Source organism: Equus przewalskii, chromosome 4 (genome assembly GCF_037783145.1).
Source record: "Equus przewalskii isolate Varuska chromosome 4, EquPr2, whole genome shotgun sequence".
In the NCBI taxonomy this organism is placed as follows: Eukaryota; Metazoa; Chordata; class Mammalia; order Perissodactyla; family Equidae; genus Equus; species Equus przewalskii.
The window spans coordinates 40246787-40265480 of NC_091834.1; the positions used below are offsets into that span (position 1 = coordinate 40246787).

Genomic DNA, 18694 nt, shown 5'->3' on the forward strand with positions numbered 1-18694 from the left:
GTTCCCTGACTGATAAACCCAAATGCAAATAGTGCCTCATACTGTTTGGAAGGGGTGAAGACCAAGCTGAGCGGTACGTTTTGGCTGGGAACTCCCTCAGCATTTTCTAGGAGCTCTTTCTTCCTGCTGGCAGAAGAAAACAAATCTACTTGGTTATTATAAGATGTTTCTTTTTCTTCTTTTTACCCCCAAAGAAAAATATGCTTTCCTGAGAAATCTGAAATTATAACGTGCTCTTTTAGATATTGCCACATAATTTACACTTCTGGCAAGGATTCTCCCAGCAGCCACTTGGAATACATTTTCATTCAGCACATTGGCGCTCTTATGTAATTTTGATAAAGGTCTTATTCACTGGCATAACCATGGTAACCCACTGTCCTTTGGTTGTCCCAACTGGACTCTTTGTTGAGTGGCTTGAATTGCTGAGTGACTGGATCACTGTGTTAACCATGAAGCACGTTAGGTGGAGGTGAAACACAGATGACTATATTTAAGGGCTTAATAAGTTCTGGCAAGGTAGGAGCTGGGTAGCTCTCCATGCGTTGGCCAGGTCTTCCAAAACTTTCTGTTTCTCCTCATTGAAACTTGGCTAATCTTGTCAGCCCAGTGACAATGAAGAAAAAAAAAAGAAACACTTTTAATAGGATTATATGATTGGGGAGTAGAATGTTGTTACAGATGATTTATTTTGAAAGCTGATTTCGTTTTAGTGAAAACAAGCTCGACCCATTACACCAGAGGCTGTGGTGCCAAACACAATCATTTCTGGTTTGAAAGATGTGATGGCTTTTTAATGTGGAAATTTCACAAGGTTACAAAGAGGAAAAAAATTAAACTCCTTTCATATAACAAAGTCACTTTGGGATATGGGTTACAATGCCCTGACAGTGTCCAGACACCCTGACCACATCGCCAGTCAGAAAGGTGGATCAGCTTGATTTACACCATTTCTCAATTGTGTTTCTCTTATGCCTTTGAAATAGCCTAATAGTTTTTTACCAAAATAAATAGAAAGTGAGATCCTCTAAATACTGGAAGTATGCAGGGTCAGGCAAGGACAGGAGAGATAGAGGAAACAAATACAGGTAAAGAAACTTAGTCTGTGGACCTCTGTGTGCGTGTGTGAATTCTCCTTTGCCAAAGCAATCTTATTTGCTTACTCAGTTTGACCAGACCAATAGCTTGTCATTTAGCCTATGCCAATTTAATCTGGTGCTTTGCTTTCACCGGGTTCTATACCACCTTCTTTTTTTCCCTATAACTTTGGGGGATTTTCAAGGAAATAAAGACTCATCAAATCAATTTTTTAATGTGTTATAGGATATGGCTGAGATTATCAAAATAATGATGGCTAGGTTTTGATTCTGCCATATTTTATCAGGTCTTATGATTCTTTGCCTATATGTAATCCAGAGTGAAATTCTTAGAAAACAGTTGGTGGAATAAGGAGAAAGTAATTCCACTGGTAAAAATCACTAAATTGCAAAAGATCAAAAATTTAAACCACTCTGAAGTGAACTCAATGTTTGTCGTGTGGAATGCATCTCTCTATTCTTAAACTAGGCTCCATCACTAGCTGGGAAGCAGGCTGCCGTAGGGGGAACACAGCAATAACAATATATCAGCATCTGTTAGAACCCCAGCTAGAAACGAAACCTTTTTGTCCTTCCAGTAATTGGTTGTTATTTTTTTTGCCTGGCATTTGAAATACACGTCATCTTGTTCTTTTGTGACTGGAAGGGGAAAGCAGGTGAAGAAGCCATATGATTGCAGGGCTCCTTGCAGAAGTTTGGCTGACAAAATTTTATTGCATTTGGTGGAGGCAGCACAAAAAGACACAGGTCTAAGCATTCAAGGGTTTGGGACACTGGAAGGGAAAGGTATGTGCCTTTTGTTGGAATGAAATTTGGGGGAATGAATTGGGAGTCTGAAAATAAGCAAAGAAAGATTTGCATGCCCAGTATTAAGTTTAAACAAATCCTAGTTAGCTCCTGGCAGTTCCCACTTACCGCACCATTCACTTAGTACTCAGGCCAACTCAGAACCCCCAGATCTGCTAATTCCGTGTGGTGACTGTAAATGTCTTTCCATTTTCCTTTTTTGATTCTTCCTTTTCTGTTCATTGTCACTTCAGTTCTCATATCAAAATATCTGCATGGATTATTTTGCTTCTTAGCATCAATTCACATAGCAGGACACGTGGGCACTGTAAAATAAAAGCTGGGCTCATTATGGATAGATGTAACTAGTGCTTAGGAAAAGGGCTACATTTATTGAGTGGCTACCATGTTCCAACTATTTCACATAATTACTTAATCCTCACAAAACCTTGAGATAGATATTACGATCCCACTTTGCAGAAGGAGAAATTGAGATGCTGGGATGTAAAGATACCACAGGTCCATCTACTCCAAAGCCCATGTTGACCCCACTAGGCCCTTCTGCCTCCCACCTTCACTTGAGACAAAAGCCTATCCATCCACCTGGCTGAGGACTGGACTTATTCAATGATATGAGCCTAGTTACTTCTCTTTTTAGAATCTCAGAGTCCTTGGTTGTGAGACTTTGGGGAAAGAGTTTAGACATCTTCAGATGAAAGACAGGTGAAGCATAACTTTCTCCAGTCAAACATGTGTTTAATATATATGACAAAGTGCTTTTAGCAATGTAGGTTTGTTCAGCGCATAAGACTCTGAGACCAATAATAATAAAAATAGCATCTTGTATTTATATTATGTCCATAGTTCTTTGTGCCCTTTCATGTATATTTTCACATTTAATCCTTCCAACAACCTTATAACTAAGAAAGACAGAGAGTATTATTCCCATTTGACAGAGGAAGAAGCTATGCGTTAGACAGGTTAAGCAATTTGTCTATGATTACATGGGTAAGCAAGAAACAGAAGTCTAAAACAGAGCTAGACTTTTCTAACTCTTAAACCAGTTCTCATCCCTCCACGGTAGAACACCGGATTCAGATCCTGCTTAGCACTGGTGCTTGAAGGAAACTGTGCCATCTCTGAGCATCCCTCTATTATTCTGCTTATCACATTGTATTCAAATTATTGGGCACTCATTTCCATATCCATCGACGGTGAGCTCTTTGAAATAAAGAACTCTTTTCCTTTCTTTCTTTTTGGGAAAAAAAGACATTTTCTTTTATTTTCTAAATTGAACAGGGTGCAAAGTCTTAAGTCCCACCACTCAGAACTGACAGTCCACAACATTTTGATATATTTGCTCTGTCATTCATCTCTGTATTTTTACCATCTAGCATAATGCCTGGCACATAGTGGTTGTCCAGTGAATATTGCTTGAATTTAACTGTGGGATCCATAATTATGGGAATGAATTAGGAAATTTGTTAACTAGTACAGAAATAACATATTTTATTTCTTTATTCCTAAAGTTGTCGTGTCTGAGGTGTTTCTAAAACATTTATCCATATTTTATTCTTTTATGGTATGATGACAACGGTGATCAGAGAAGGCTTTGTAAAATGACATCTCTCATTATGTTTCTGTTTTAAGGGTGAATTATACATGCCCCTACAACAATATCCCCACAATGAATGAATCTTACGCAGTATTGATTAATGGCTTCTTCAGTTAAAAAGAAAAAAATGGTTTCTTCTTAGATTTCAGTAGTTGCTAAGACTGTGCAGTCTACACAGGAATAAAAAACTGCATGAAACCAGACCCCAACTCAGAGGGCAAGCATGCACGCTGCACCAGAAATCATGCTGTTCCAATCCAAATGCACTAAATCCTTCTGTAATGTGCGGTCAAGGAGTTAAGTTCTAAAGGAAAATGCAAACAGACTAAAGTGGAAACCATATACGTCTGTCTCCTTCAGCCTCTGAGGCTCTGACAGAACTCTGTGGAGGAAGGTGTCTTAATGCTTCACCCAGTAATGATAGCCTCACCAAGTGCTTCGAAGGAGTTATGCAGCAAGGGCCAAGTTTGGGTTTGGAAAAGAGAGGAAGCAAAGTGACTCTGTGGTTTGTTATGAGATCCTGGGAGGAGCTTTGAGCATTACAAAGAGTCTTGCCTCTTCCAGTTCTTCCACCCTCCTCCTCACTGCCTCATGGGTTCATTCTTTTTCATAGAAGCTTTGCAGCAGGAAGGGTAAGAAAGGCCAGCTGGAGCAAAGGACCCCTTCAGCTCAGGTCTCCTTTGGCGTGACCTGTGACTACAGCCTCAACAGTAGATTGTGAGACTAGAAGCTCTCTTTCATTGAGTCTGTCTTACTGAGAGGAAAAACTGCTTTGTGTGATGACTTTATGGCAAATGCTGGCAAAAGCTTTGCCCTGCATACTGAAAGAGAGACATTTCTAACCGCAGCTCATGAACCACACTTATTTACTCTGGCACATGCCCACTATTTGTTCATAGGCTTTCTGTCTCTACTAATGCGTTCCAATTTTGGAGGCTAAATCATTGCCAGTAGTTTCCAGGACATTCCGCTAGGCTAAGCAAAATCGCCCTAAGCGGTAGTCAGAAACCACTGGAGTAGTATTGTAAATACAGACTATTTGCAGAAAATGAAAGATACCAAACATCTTATCATTTTTGTGCTGCAGAATTCCATGGGTCATAGCTTGCAGAAAATCATGCAAGGCACTAATAAGAAAGAAGAGCAGTGTACAAGGGCTTTCATCCTCACTAGAACTCAGAAATTGTGCTTGAAACCACTCTGAAAGTAAGTCACAGCCTAACATGGCTGTACGTGCATACTATGGCCACATTCAGGAGGCATGCTAGAGATTAGACACAGCCTAAACCGTAGCAGACTTTTGCCTGGTGTGGATTTTAAAATGAACATAGGATCTGAAAACAGTGGAGCAATGCAAGGAAGAAAATGGTAGTCTTCATGGGCTTCTTAGTAACCATTTCTGCATTCAGTGGTAGCCATCCCACCCCCACTGAAGTCACCATCTTGGGACTAATGATGGCTTAATGCGTCACGTTGAATAATGCTGGTTTTAAGATCTGAGATAACTGGGAAATTCTCCATTTGTAATGAAACCTCCCAGGACAATTGAGCTGCCATATTCCATATTTGCTCCAGGCAAGGACTGAGGAAAAGATACATTACATGATATTGCTCCTCTAGCCATACGTCTTTTGCCTGTTCTCTATTAGATTTGTTTCTAACCAGAGCAAAGACTTTATTTACTCCTGTGCATTAATCGTGAATAAGAGTGTGCATTGTACATTCATTAACTTTGACACCAGCTCGTCAATAGGACCGTGATTGTGTTTGGAAAGAGGAAGGAAGCTCACTTCAAAAGCGAATGCTCAATATCCACCAAAAGCAATGATTTTCTTTTGAGGTGGCTAAGGAGATTCTTGCAAGTACTTATATGTTTTACAATACTTCTTGAGACTTATTGAAACAAGTGTCTTTCATCCTAAGGGTGAAGCAAAATTAAGTTGAAATAAGCCACAATTAAAACTCCATGTGTCGGGTTAGGAGGCAGAAGAAAGGGTATACATATCTCTATCCATGTGTATTCTGTTAACATTTCAGGCATTTTAACTTTGGGTAGTGGACAGCGAGAAGTGGGACTAGGTAGGAACAAGGCCACCACATCAAACTGATAGTGGGGTAGAAGGAACATTTGACACCTCCCGCTTTCTCTGCCCCCTGTCTGTTTTTAATTTGGCTAAATCATTGCCGTCTGGAGATTGTATATTTTAAGTTGCCTCTCCAAGCAACATAGAGGTACAGTGTCAGGGAGCCTGATCTCAGAGCCAGGCAAAGAGATGCAAAGGCTACAAAAGCCCCAAGCCACAAGAAAGACAGAAAAGGAACAGGGTGGGGTCCTGGCTAAAATGACGTTAGCCTGTACGGCGTGTGCAGTAACTGGGAAGATGGCACTGGGAGACATAACATTTCTCTTACGGTGAGTGTAAGACTTTTTGTATTTGTGTTTTAAAACATTAATATCACTTTGAAAGCTCTAAAGGTGATTTCCTGGGAAATGTGAACCACCATGAAATTTTACTAGAAAAGAGATCCCACAGCAAGAGACTTCAAAGTGAGAACATTTGTCCATCATAAATATGAAAGTAATAGAAAAGGGGATAAAACTGGTGACAAAAACTAAACTATGTGTTGCACATGTGTACATGCATAGAAACATCACGATGCTATGGAGCACATAACAGTGACCTCCAGAAAAAGAATTCTGAAAAGATACATGCACCCCTATGTTCATCGCAGCATTATTCACAATAGCCAAGACATGGAAGCAACCTAAGTGCCCATCAATAGATGAATAGATAAAGAAGTGGTAATATACACAGTGGAATACTACTCAGCCACAAAAAAGATAAAGTCTTGCCATTTGCAACAACATGGACTGACCTTGAGGATATTATGCTAAGTGAAATAAGTCAGACGGAGAAAGACAAACACTGTATGATCTCTCATATGTGGAGTATTAAAAACAAACAAAACAAAACAAAACCAAGCACATAGATACAGAGGAAAGACCACTGGTTACCAGAGGGGAAGGGGGGTGAGGGGAGGGCAAAATGGGTGAAGGGGCTCAATTGTATGGTGATGGATGGAAACTAGACTTTTAGTAGTGAGCATGCTGTAGTATGTACAGAAGTCAAAGTATAACCTTGTATACCTGAAACTTTATAATATTATAAACCAATGTTACCTCAATAAAAGTAAAGAAAAAAATTACCCTCTCTACATTCCCTAACACAGCTTCGCATAAGTCACTTAGATGTGTTCGGGAGAATTTCAAATCCACATGCTCTAGGTATTGGCTTTTACACATACACGTTTCTAAAACACATACACATCTATAAGATGAGCATGATAATAGTTTCATCTATAGAAAAAGTATGAGGCTCAAATGAGAACAAATTGCGTAAAGTGCTAAGCATGGTGCTTGGAGCAGAGTCAGTACTCAAAAATTATTCTCTGCTATTATAATTTAGAGACTTACATGATATGGGAATTTTTTAAATGTGGTGCAATATTGATAATCAATAGCTCCCTCTCTAGAAGGGAATAGCCTTGAGCCTAATTTAAAATTGTTTCAATCTTTTTGTTTATTTCTCATATATATTTTCCCCTGCTCAGGTGTATTGAGCACTCTGTGAATTTAGCACCACTGCAGATTTGAATACTACTGTAATAATCTCTTGACAGTGTGAACATTGTGCTTTTAATAAAAGGAAACAGCAAGAACAGTGTGGGCTCACACAGAGATCTGCATTGCATTTGAAAAAAAGAAAAACAAAACATTCTGAATGGCATTTCTTCACGTTTTATCACCATTTAGAGGAATGATAAAACTTCCTATTTACTCTTTTGCTAATAAAGCAGATGTTGTTTATTACCATTCTGTAATGTATTTATCACTTCACGTTCCCAGAAAAATTCCTCCTTACTTATGCCTCTAGTTGCAATGCCGTTCTTTCTTAAAACTGATCAATTGTGACTTTAGGTTGTTTTTCTTAGGCATTTTTCTGTATTTGTTATTATTTCATAGCTATAGGAGCTGTGAAGTTACCTCAAATGAGAACATAATTAGTATGTACAGAGTAGAGACTCATGGCGGGTGTGTGCGCATGCGCGCACAGGCATCCGCGAACGTGTGCTTGAGCCAGCACTGGAAATCCTATGCTGTATGTGCATTTATGCATGTGAAAGACATGTATTTCCAATACAGAAACTACATACTTATTAGGAACCAACAATGGTGCTCTTGATTCTCACTGAAAATCACTGTAAGTCACACGAGAAATTTTCCTAAGAGCTTTAAGCAGAGCCTTGCCCAGTCAATAACTCAGTGAATGTGTCCTGGCTGGGCTATGGAGATATTCAGAAAATCTTGGATTGGGATAGCAAAAATGAAACAGTGTCAAATCAACACTGCTGTGGGCTTTTTTATTTTTTAAGTTGTTTGGCTTTAGTCGTTGTGTAATCAGAAATAAAACCTTGCCGCTGTTTTCAAAGGGACAGTTAGAGAGCAGAATGAAGATTTGATCAGAGGCGTATAAACACTTAAAAGAAAACAGGCACGGATTGTGAGATTACATATTCTAAGTAGGAATCAGCTGCAGGCACTTCTGAATCATTTGTCTTTCTGATCTTTTAGGAATCAGCCTGTAGGCAAACCACCGGGTGAGGCTGAGGTGGGGAGTGCCTGGGTGAGGGTGCATGTGCACGTGGGAGGGGTGCCCAGCACTCTCTCTCCATGCCAAACACCCCACCCCCCCGGGGGGGAGAAAGATATGTATGTATAGTCCTTGGTCTATAGCAAGTTAGGGATGTTCTCCAGCTGTCTCGCTCCTGCCAGCATCTCCTCCCTCAACAATGATGAGACCTGGCTATGCAAAACGGATACTCTGACTCTCCCAGGCTCAAGGGCTGGGCCTTCCTTACTCAGGAAGGTGTTTGTAAATGTGTGTGATTTTAAGAGCACTAAAATATGTCTATGTCATCAAAATATTACTCCCACCAATTTGCAATATAGCTCCTGAAACTTCACTACTAAAAATTTACATATTTGATAGAATACTGCTACCTACCTATGGAAGTGTAAACCCCTACCTTCTACTTCCATAGTAAAAGGGACAGTGTATTAAACTGCCTATACCCATCCTACTGCATTCTAATTAGATTACCGGATAACATCCTCCTCCCTTGGAAAGCAGAAATAAATATCCAGTGGGAATAGGATATGAGGCAAATAGAATTTGATAGGAAATTTGGTCAACATGAGAAGTGAACAAGATCCAGAGCATACCAGCTCAGGTGAGGGCCACAATGAGGGGACTTTGAGCAATCAGGTTACAAAATTACACCTCTAGGCAGGGGAAGTAGGATAGAGGAAGAGCCATTCCAAAATGAGTAAATATTGCCAAAGAACCACTTACCAGCATTTCCTAAGGCTGGTCCTGCTAGAGTGTAGACCTTCCAGCAACATATATTGTGAAAAATCTCACCCCTCCACCACAATCACATACCCCTGCTCTGCCCGTCTGCCCCAGTTTCCCCTCTGGGAAACATAGTTACTAGGGCAGCTTCTAAGGGTTTTTTGTGAGCCACTCATGGAACAAGAATGCTCAAGCAACCTAGAATTCCTCAACTAAATGATCGTGTCTCAGATTTCCCATTTCTGAGACCCAGGCCCCCATCTTGGCACACCAATAAATCCTTGTCATACTGCTGGCTGAAAGACAGCAAGTAAATCTCTTGAGAATTACAGAGATGTGCACAGCTACTCAGCGTAAACTTGCCAAAAGAAGATACAGTTCTTTCTGGGTAATTCTTTCCCATAATTAGTAATAGGTCATTATTTTTATCAGAAAAATATATGTATCTTTTTCTGTCTTATCAACTCTTTACTTTCTTTTTGCAGGTCTTTCTCCTTTGAAAGCACTGCAGGTGTTTTTGGTGTATAATATATAATATGACCTATTAAGATTACCCCAATGGAATTGGTTTCCTGGAAGACCAGCAGCCTGGTCTATCACCCCACCCCCTCCAACCACCTGATGCCACTACATTCAAATCCTGGAACGTCCCTACCCACTCGGGCCTGAGGCACTCTTGGGGCAGTTGCCCAGCCTGTGTTTCACAAGCGGGCCCTGGTACTCCTGGGAAAAGAGCTGACTTGACTCATCAGAAAGGGGGCTCTCTAGGTTTTGTAATGGATTTCCTAGGGGGACAGGTAAGGTAGAGTTGATGCCTGAAATAGGAAAAGGGATAATTATGAGGAAAATTTTTCTTTAGCTATTCAACCCAGTCCCTTGGGTTAAGAAGGAAATTAGGAGCCTAGTTTTCCCGAAACATTCTTAATTTTGATAGAAGCCTGGAATTTTTTTTAAAAAACCAACAACAGAGGAGTGTCATCGACATTTCAGGGTCTATCAGTGTCTTACAATAAAACTGACTATCCAGTAATAGTATTTTTAAAAGATGTACTTTCATTTTAAGTAGAGAAGTAAGAAAAGGAGAGAAAGAGAAAAACACACTTTAGCCACTCATCTCATTCAATTTAATTTTCCAAGCAAACTACAAACAAGAATGATAAAGTCATTCAGGCTCTGTTATCCGAAATGTTCATAACATTTTACTAAGTATGTAACTTACTTTCATGGCAACTGCATCAGGAAGGCAAAATCCAGCAGAATTATCCACAATTTACAGATAGGTTAAGAAACAGCCAAACAATTAGATGAAGACAATTTACTTCCGTCACTAGTGGTTTGGTCTCCATGGTCCCACATTTTTAAAAAGTGTTTTTTGAAACATTGAATTGATTGGTGCTCTGGTACGATGAGGACACAGCCTTAGATGAAAAAAACCAAGTGATCAATTTTCCAAAATTAAATAATGAATCAATAGTGGTGCTCCTACTAGAATCAGCCAAAAAGTATTGTTGTAGAAACATGTAATCCCAGAAATGTCATTCCATTTATCAACTCAGGAAAAGATTTACTTGTGAACCACAGAGATTAAATAGTTTTAACAGAGATTATATCTAAGGCAACCACCCAAATTCACCTTTCAATTACTCATTCCCTAGTGGCACTCTAGAGACATTAGGTATCTTAGTCCAGAAATACGCACGTTCCATGGAAATTAAGTATGTTGGGCTTTCCATTCTCCGTGCTAAAATTAGTAGTCAATAGTAGACTCTTTCTACCAGATACTATTACCAAGAAAAAATGTCTCCTTGAGATTCTTGTGGATTAGATAGACCAAGCTTTCCCAGTACAAGGCTGTGCCTCTGAACAATTATGATGCTGACCCAGCAAAAGCAATGTCTGCATTTGGTCTCTGGAATCTGAGGAGGAAAACTAAAACAAGTGGTCATTACTGAAGGGGGTTTCAATAATTGCTTTAATGGGAAAGAGTGATTTTATGTGAAGGTCTTTGTGACAACTCAGGAAGAAACAATCAAAAGGAAAACTGTTTTTACAGCTTGTGACAAGGTAATACCAATAAATAGGAATGGCGCCTTGATCATTTATCCCAGAGACCCTAATACTGAGGTTGACCATATAATTTATCGTCCAAACCAAAATTCTTTAGAGAGTGAAAGGGGTTGCAGTTAACAATTATCCTGGAACAACAGGTGTGAACTGGGACATTTCGGGCAAACAGGGCAAATGATCACCCTACTAACACTGGAAAGGAGATTGATTACACGAGAAGAACACTGACATGGGGGGCAGGTCTAATTAATATTTAATATGAAGGGGATTTTTATAAGGAGTTTAATACATGCTCATTTTAACTATTGAGGTTAGTGATGTCCCAGTCATGTCTTCTTTTTACTGATCATTAAATCAGTAAGTCTTATTTTGTCAAATGATAGGTTAATTTATATACTTCAGGCATATAGAAAGTGACATTGATTTTTTTTTTAACTCTGGAAACCACTTATTAGAGCATAATAATGCCCTTGTCTCCTGAGCATGAATGCTCATTCCATGGAGAGTAAGCTCCTTACCTGGAAGACAGGAGTTCTCAATCTATCTTTTAGTATTATAGTATCTCAAAGCTAATGTTCACCCCAGATCATCTCGGGGGATAAAAGACCATTGTTAGCACAGACCATTTGGCACACAGTAGGTAGACAATAAATAGTTGTTGAATAAATGAATAAGTTCTCAGCAGAATTATTTCTTAAAAAGAAATATGAACATCTATGAAAATCATATATTTATTTTTATTCAGCTTTTCCTAAACAGTTGCATACACTAGGCTCAACAAATTATTATTTGGCCTCTCTTTAGAAATTACAGCAAACAGGTTGCCATTCAGAATTTACAGAAGAAACAGTATCTCTCTATAGAGCCCACCAGCTTAAGAGATGAATCAGCTTTGCCCTTCTTTTAGTATTATTACTTCTAGTTATTATTTATTATTTGTTAGTATTAAAAATAAGATAAAAGATATTTTCTCACATTTAATTGAAGTATTCTATCCCTCCCTTGAGTAGGACAGTCATCTTGAAGAAGGAATTTGATGTTGGTGTTGAAGAAAGCTCATCAAAGGCTTGGCTATGAAATCAGAGATGGAAGAGCTCTTTTTTTAAAGAAATTTCTTTAAAGATTGGCACCTGAGCTAACAACGTGCCAATCTTTTTCTTTTCTTTTTCTCCCCAAATCCCTCCAGTAGATAGCTGTATATTTTTAGTTGTGGGTCCTTCTAGTTGTGACATGTAGGATGCCACCTCAACATGGCCTGACGAGCAGTGCCATGTCCATGCCCAGGATCCGAACTGGCGAAACCCTGCGCCACCGAAGCGAAGCACACGAACCTAACCCCTCAGCCACAGGGCCGGCCCCAGGAAGAGTTCCAAAAGCCTGTTTAGAAAGACTTATAGAAGAAGGCAGGAGAAACTTGAATAAAGGAAGCAAAAAAAAACTTTTTTAAAGGATAGTTATGTAAGATGCAACCTTTGGGGGAAGCTGGGTAAAAGGTACATGGAACTTCTCTGTACTCTGAAAATACTTGTGAGTCTATAATTATTTCAAAATAAAAAGTTAAAACAAATTCTTTAAAAGACAAAGAAATGAGAAGTTTGAGACGGAGAAACAAACTGTCTTAAGACAAACTTCGTGTCCTTTGACTATGCTCAAAGAAGCTATAGTGAACCTCTCCATGTTCTTTCTTCAACATTCTGCAAATATTTTTGGAGCACTTTTCTCTCTAACAATCGTTCTTCTAAATGTTGAGGATACTGTGGTAAATAAGACATCATTCCTGTTCTCATGGAGCTTACATTTCAGAGCAGATATAAAATAAGCAAATAATGGTCAGTAGATAAGTGCTGGCCCTGTGGCCTACCAGTTAAGTTCAGCACACTCCACTTCAGTGGCCCAGGTTTGGTTCCCAGATGCTTACCTACACCACTCGTCACCTGCCATGCTGTGGCAGTGACCCATATACAAAATGGAGGAATAATGGCACAGGATTAGTTCAGGGTGAACCTTGCTCAAGGACAAAAAGAGGAAGATTGGCAACAGATGTTAGCTCAGGGTGAATCTTCCTCAACAAAGAAAAATAAATAAATAAAAAATAATAGTCAACAAAATTTTGGCAAACCGAATACAGCAATATATCAAAAAGATTATACACCATGATCAAGTGGGATTTATACCAGGGACACAGGGATGGTTCAACATCCACAAGTCAATCAACGTGATTCACTACATTAACAATATGAGAAACAAAAACCACGTGATCATCTCAATAGATGCAGAGAAAGCATTTGACAAGATCCAACATCCATTTATGATAAAAACCCTCAATAAAATAGGTATAGAAGGAAAGTACCTCAACATAATAAAGGCCATACATGACAAACCCACAGCCAACATCATACTCAACGGACAAAAACTGAAACCCATCCCTCTCAGAACAGGAACAAGACAAGGGTGCCCACTTTCACCACTCTTATTCAACATAGTACTGGAGGTGTTGGCCAGAGCTATTTGGCAGGAAAAAGAAATAAAAGGAATCCAAACAGGCAATGAAGAAGTAAAACTCTCGCTGTTTGCAGATGACATGATCTTATATATAGAAGACCCCAAAGAATCCATACAAAAACTATTAGAAACAATCAACAACTACAGCAAAGTTGCAGGGTATAAAATCAACATACATAAATCAGTACCATTTCTATATGCTAACCACGAACTAATAGAAAAAGATCTCAAGAACTCAATCCCATTCACAAGCGCAACAAAAAGAATAAAATACCTTGGGATAAATTTAACCAAGGAAGTGAAAGATCTATACAATGAAAACTACAAGACCTTCTTGAAAGAAATCGATGATGACATAAAGAGATGGAAGGACATTCCATGCACATGGATTGGAAGACTAAACATAGTTAAAATGTCCATACTACCTAAAGCAATCTACAGATTCAATGCTATCTCAATCAGAATTCCAATGTCATTCTGTACAGAAATTGAACAAAGAATCCAAAAATTCATATGGGGCAACAAAAGACCCCGAATTGCTAAAGCAATCCTGAGAAAGAAGAACAAAGCTGGAGGCATCACAATCCCTGACTTCAAAACATACTACAAAGCCACAGTAATCAAAACAGCACGGTACTGGTACAAAAACAGATGCACAGATCAATGGAACAGAATTGAAAGCCCAGAAATAAAACCACACATCTATGGACAGCTAATCTTTGACAAAGGAGCTGAGGGCCTACAATGGAGGAAAGAAAGTCTCTTCAACAAATGGTGCTGGGAAAACTGGACAGCCACATGTAAAAGAATGAAAATCAACCATTCTTTTTCACCATTTACTAAAATAAACTCAAAATGGATCAAAGACCTAAAGATTAGGCCTGAAACAATAAGTCTTCTAGAAGAGAATATCGGCAGCACACTCTTTGAGTCAGCTTCAAAAGAATCTTTTCGGACACCATAACCCCTCACACGAGGGAAACAATAGAAAGAATAAACAAATGCGACTTCATCAGGCTAAAGAGCTTCTTCAAGGCAAGGGAAAACAGGATTGAAACAAAAAAACAGCCCACTAAGTTGGGAAAAATATTCACAAGTTATTTATCCGACAAAGTGTTAATCTCCATAATATACAAAGAACTCACACAACTCAACAATAAAAAATCAAATAACCCAATTACAAAATGGGCAGGGGACGTGAACAGACATTTCTCCAAAGAAGATATACGGATGGCCAATAGACACATGAAAAGGTGCTCATCATCACTAATCATCAGGGAAATGCAAATCAAAACTACACTAAGATATCACCTTACACCTGTTAGAACGGCAAAAATATCCAAAACCAAGAGTGACAAATGTTGGAGAGGCTGTGGAGAAAAGGGAACCCTCATACACTGTTGTTGGGAATGCAAACTGGTGCAGCCACTATGGAAAACACTATGGAGATTCCTCAAAAAGTTAAGAATAGAAACACCTTATGACCCAGCCATCCCACTACTGGGTATATATCCTAAGAACCTGAAATCAGCAATTTCAGAAGCTCCATGCACCCCTATCTTCAGTGCAGCATTATTCACAATAGCCAAGTCATGGAACCAACCTAAGTGCCCAGCAACTGATGATTGGATAAAGAAATTGTGGTATATATATACAATGGATTACTACTCAGCCATAAAAAAGGACAAAGTTGTCCCATTCACAACAACATGGATAGACCTTGAGAGTATTATGTTGAGTGAAATAAGCCAGACAGAGAAAGACGAACTCTGTATGACTCCACTCGTAGGTGGTAGTTAACATATGGACAAAGAGAACTGATCGGTGGCTGCCAGGGGAAAGGGGGTGGGGGGAGGGCACTAGGGGTGAAGTGGTGTGCCTACAACATGACTAATAATGATGTACAACTGTAATTTCACAAGGATGTTAACTTTTATAACCTTAATAATAATAAAAAAAAAATAATAGTCAGGGACTAGCCCCGTGGCCGGGTGGTTAAATTTGTGTACTCCACTTTGGCGGCCCAAGGTTTCACCCATTCAGATCCTGGATGCAGACCTAGCACTGCCCATCAAGCCATGCTGAGGCAGCATCCCACATAGCCCAACCAGAAGGACCTGCAACTAGAACATACAACTATGTACTGAGGGGGCTTTGGGGAGAAGAAGAAGAAGAAGATTGACAACAGATGTTAGCTCAAGTACCAATCTTTAAAAAAATAATAATAATAGTCAATAGATATCTAATGTTTCAGATGATGGTAACTGCTCAGAAGAAAAATAAATCAGGGTAAAGGGGCAGAGTGAGAGTGGCAAGTTCTATTCTAAATGTGCTCAAGGGAGGATCTCTGATAAGGTGACATTTGGGCAGGATGAAGGGAGGGAACTGAGCCATGTGGGTATCTGAGAAAAGAGCATTCCAGACAGACGCTACAGCAAGGGCAAAGGCCCTGAGCGGGGAGCATTCCTGGTATGTTCAAAAAGCAGCAAGGAGGTCCAAGTGGCATGAGAAGACTAAAGGGGGAGTGAAAGAGGATAAGTTTACAGATGTAGGGTGAGTATAGGAAGCATATAGGCCTTGAAGACCATGGTAAGGTCTTTGGATTTTACTCTGAGTGACATGGAAGCTATTGGAGAGTTTTGAGCAGAGCAGTGACATAATCTGATTTATATATTTTTTAACGTTTTTTTAAATTAAAACTTTATTTTTTTAGAGCAGTTTTAGGTTCACAGAAAAATTAAGATGAAGATACGGAGATTTCCCAGATACTCCCTACCCCTGCAAATGCACAGCCTCACCCATTATTGACATCCCCCACCAGAGTGGTACGTTCGTTACAATTGATAAACCTACACTGATACCTTATAATCACCCAAATCACAATTGAACTAATCCAGGTGAGTGATACTGAAGTGTGGACTAGGGCTTTAGTGGCAGAGGCAGTGAAAGTAATCAGATTCGGGACATACTTTGAATGTAGAACTTCAGTGGAGTTGCCATTTACCCATATGGAAAGAATGGTGGGGGAAGGTGAGTCTGTTTTGGACATGTTAAGTTTGAGATGCCTGATAAAAAGCTAAATAACAGTGTCAAGAAGACAAGGGGTCTGTAGTTTAGGGCCAGGTTGGAGTTTGGACATAAAACCTAGAGACATCAGCATGGAAATGGTGTTGAAAATCAAGGGTCTGGATGAGATTCCCAAAAGACTGAGTTTAAACAGAGAAGGCAGGTGTCTCAAGAACTGAGCCTTGAACAGTTCTGACGTTTCAAGGTGAAGAGGATAAAGAAGAAACTAAGAAGGAGCAGACTGTGAGGTAGGAGCAGATCTAAGAAAGAGGTGTCCAGAGAGCCAAGAGAAAAATGTTTCAAGAAGGAGAAAGTGATCAACTGTAACTAATGAGTTGAGAGTTTAGAGAAGATGAGGACTGAAATTGACCATTGGATTTGGCAAGTGAACACCCTTAAGTGACCTGGACAAGACAGTTTAGGGAGAGTGGTAAAGCTGAAAGCCTGAGAGAAGTGGTTTTCAGAATGAATGGGAAGGGAGGAAGTGTCTTCACAAAAATGAAGGCAACTTTTTCAAGGAAAATTGCTGTAAACGAGTACAGAGAAGTGGGGCAGTATTTGGAGGGGATTTGGAGTCGGGAGAGGTTGAGTAGAGGTTTCACCACTAAAACCAACCAAATCAAACAAAACAAAACCAAGGGTTTTGTGTTTGTTTAAGATGGGAGCTATAGCATATTTGTGTGCTAATAGGAATGATCCAGAAAGCAGAGAAATTTTCTAGAAATAGGTAGTTCGATTTGCCCCAGGTTGAAGTCTCTAAACTAGGAATGAGGAGGCTTTTAGCTGCAACATTCTGGATTCATTTAAAGGGAAAGAAGTTGAGAGAGGATCTATCGCTAGCATCACTATGATTTCTTGGTCGTGACTTTAGCTAGGCACCATTGACAAAGGCGAATGCAGGAGAGCAAAGATAAAGGAACAGAAAGTTCAAGAAACTTCAGAGAATAGGTCAAGGAAGAGATCTGAAGTAATCTGTGGGATATAAAAAACAAAGCACAGCTGACCAGAAAGGCTGATCTGGGAAATATTGTTTCTAGGTATGTAGAAGTCAAGCACAATCCTTTGGTTGCCTTTGGGTTTTATGAGTTATTTATTGTGAATTAGTATGTACGTTGTGTAAGAAAATTCAGACAATATAGAAGTACATAGGATAAAACATGAAAGTCCATACACACACTCTTTATCATATTGTACCCTCTAGGGAGAACCACTGCTAACAATTTTGTGCATACCCTTACAGATGTGTGTGTATGTATGTAGACACATACATAGATGCATGTATAATTACAAAAATAGAATTATATACTATTCATACTCTTCTGCAACTTGCTTTTTATACCTAACAATATGTCTTTTGTATTTTTCCATCTCAATAAAAAGAGCTCTACCTCCTTTATAAAAACGTATGAATAGGTAATACGCAAACATGATACACTATATGAAAGGGACAGCAGGGTATACATAGAATCTCCCTCCAATCTCCCAGCCGTCAGTTTCTCCCCAGAGGCAACCACTATTACCAGTGCCTTAAATGTCCTTCCACAGTTACACGACGAATATAAACATAGATGTGTACAGTATGTATTTATGTAAATAGTAGCATACCAAACATGTTGGTCTATATCTCACTTTTTAAATTTTAACTGTATATCTTAGAGATCATCCCATATAGAGCTGCCTCATTCTTCTAAATAACAACATTGTATTCTATTGGATCTTTGAGTAATCAAATCCTATAGGTGGATATTTCTAATTTTTCACAATTAGCTGAATGCAACCATACTGAGCAACAATTTAGAATTTATTCAACATGCCACAACTAGAACGACCCACAACTAAAAATACACAACTATGTACCGGGGGGCTTGGGGGGGAAAAAGGAAAAATAAAATATTTTTCAAAAAAGGTTAAAATAGTAAATTTAAAAAAAAAAGCATTTAGTCAGCAAAAGGAAAGAAACCAAAATATAGAAAGACCAAATGAAGGCATTTTATTGTAAAAAATTGTGGATTAAAACTAAATCTGGGGCCTTGTTTGTGTGGTATTAAAATAAATTATTGGAAAGCAATTTGAAATTCTACATGCTAATATTCTTATCCTCAAAAGGCAATTGATTCTTTTTATTACTTTCAAAGAAGATCCAAACA

The 18694-nt window shown here is 39.0% G+C and overlaps 1 long non-coding RNA gene across 2 annotated transcripts in view; it reads right to left on the reverse strand.

The window, feature by feature from the left end:
• Nucleotides 1-737: 737 nt before the first annotated feature.
• Nucleotides 738-18694, reverse strand: part of LOC103557373 (uncharacterized) — a 67592-nt gene continuing 49635 nt past the window's right edge. For both annotated transcript variants that reach the window (XR_011539036.1, XR_011539035.1), the window contains exons 4-5: nt 10132-10330; nt 738-2209 (exon numbers count right to left, since the gene is read on the reverse strand). This is a non-coding gene — a long non-coding RNA (uncharacterized lncRNA). The remainder of the gene's footprint in view (nt 2210-10131; nt 10331-18694) is intronic.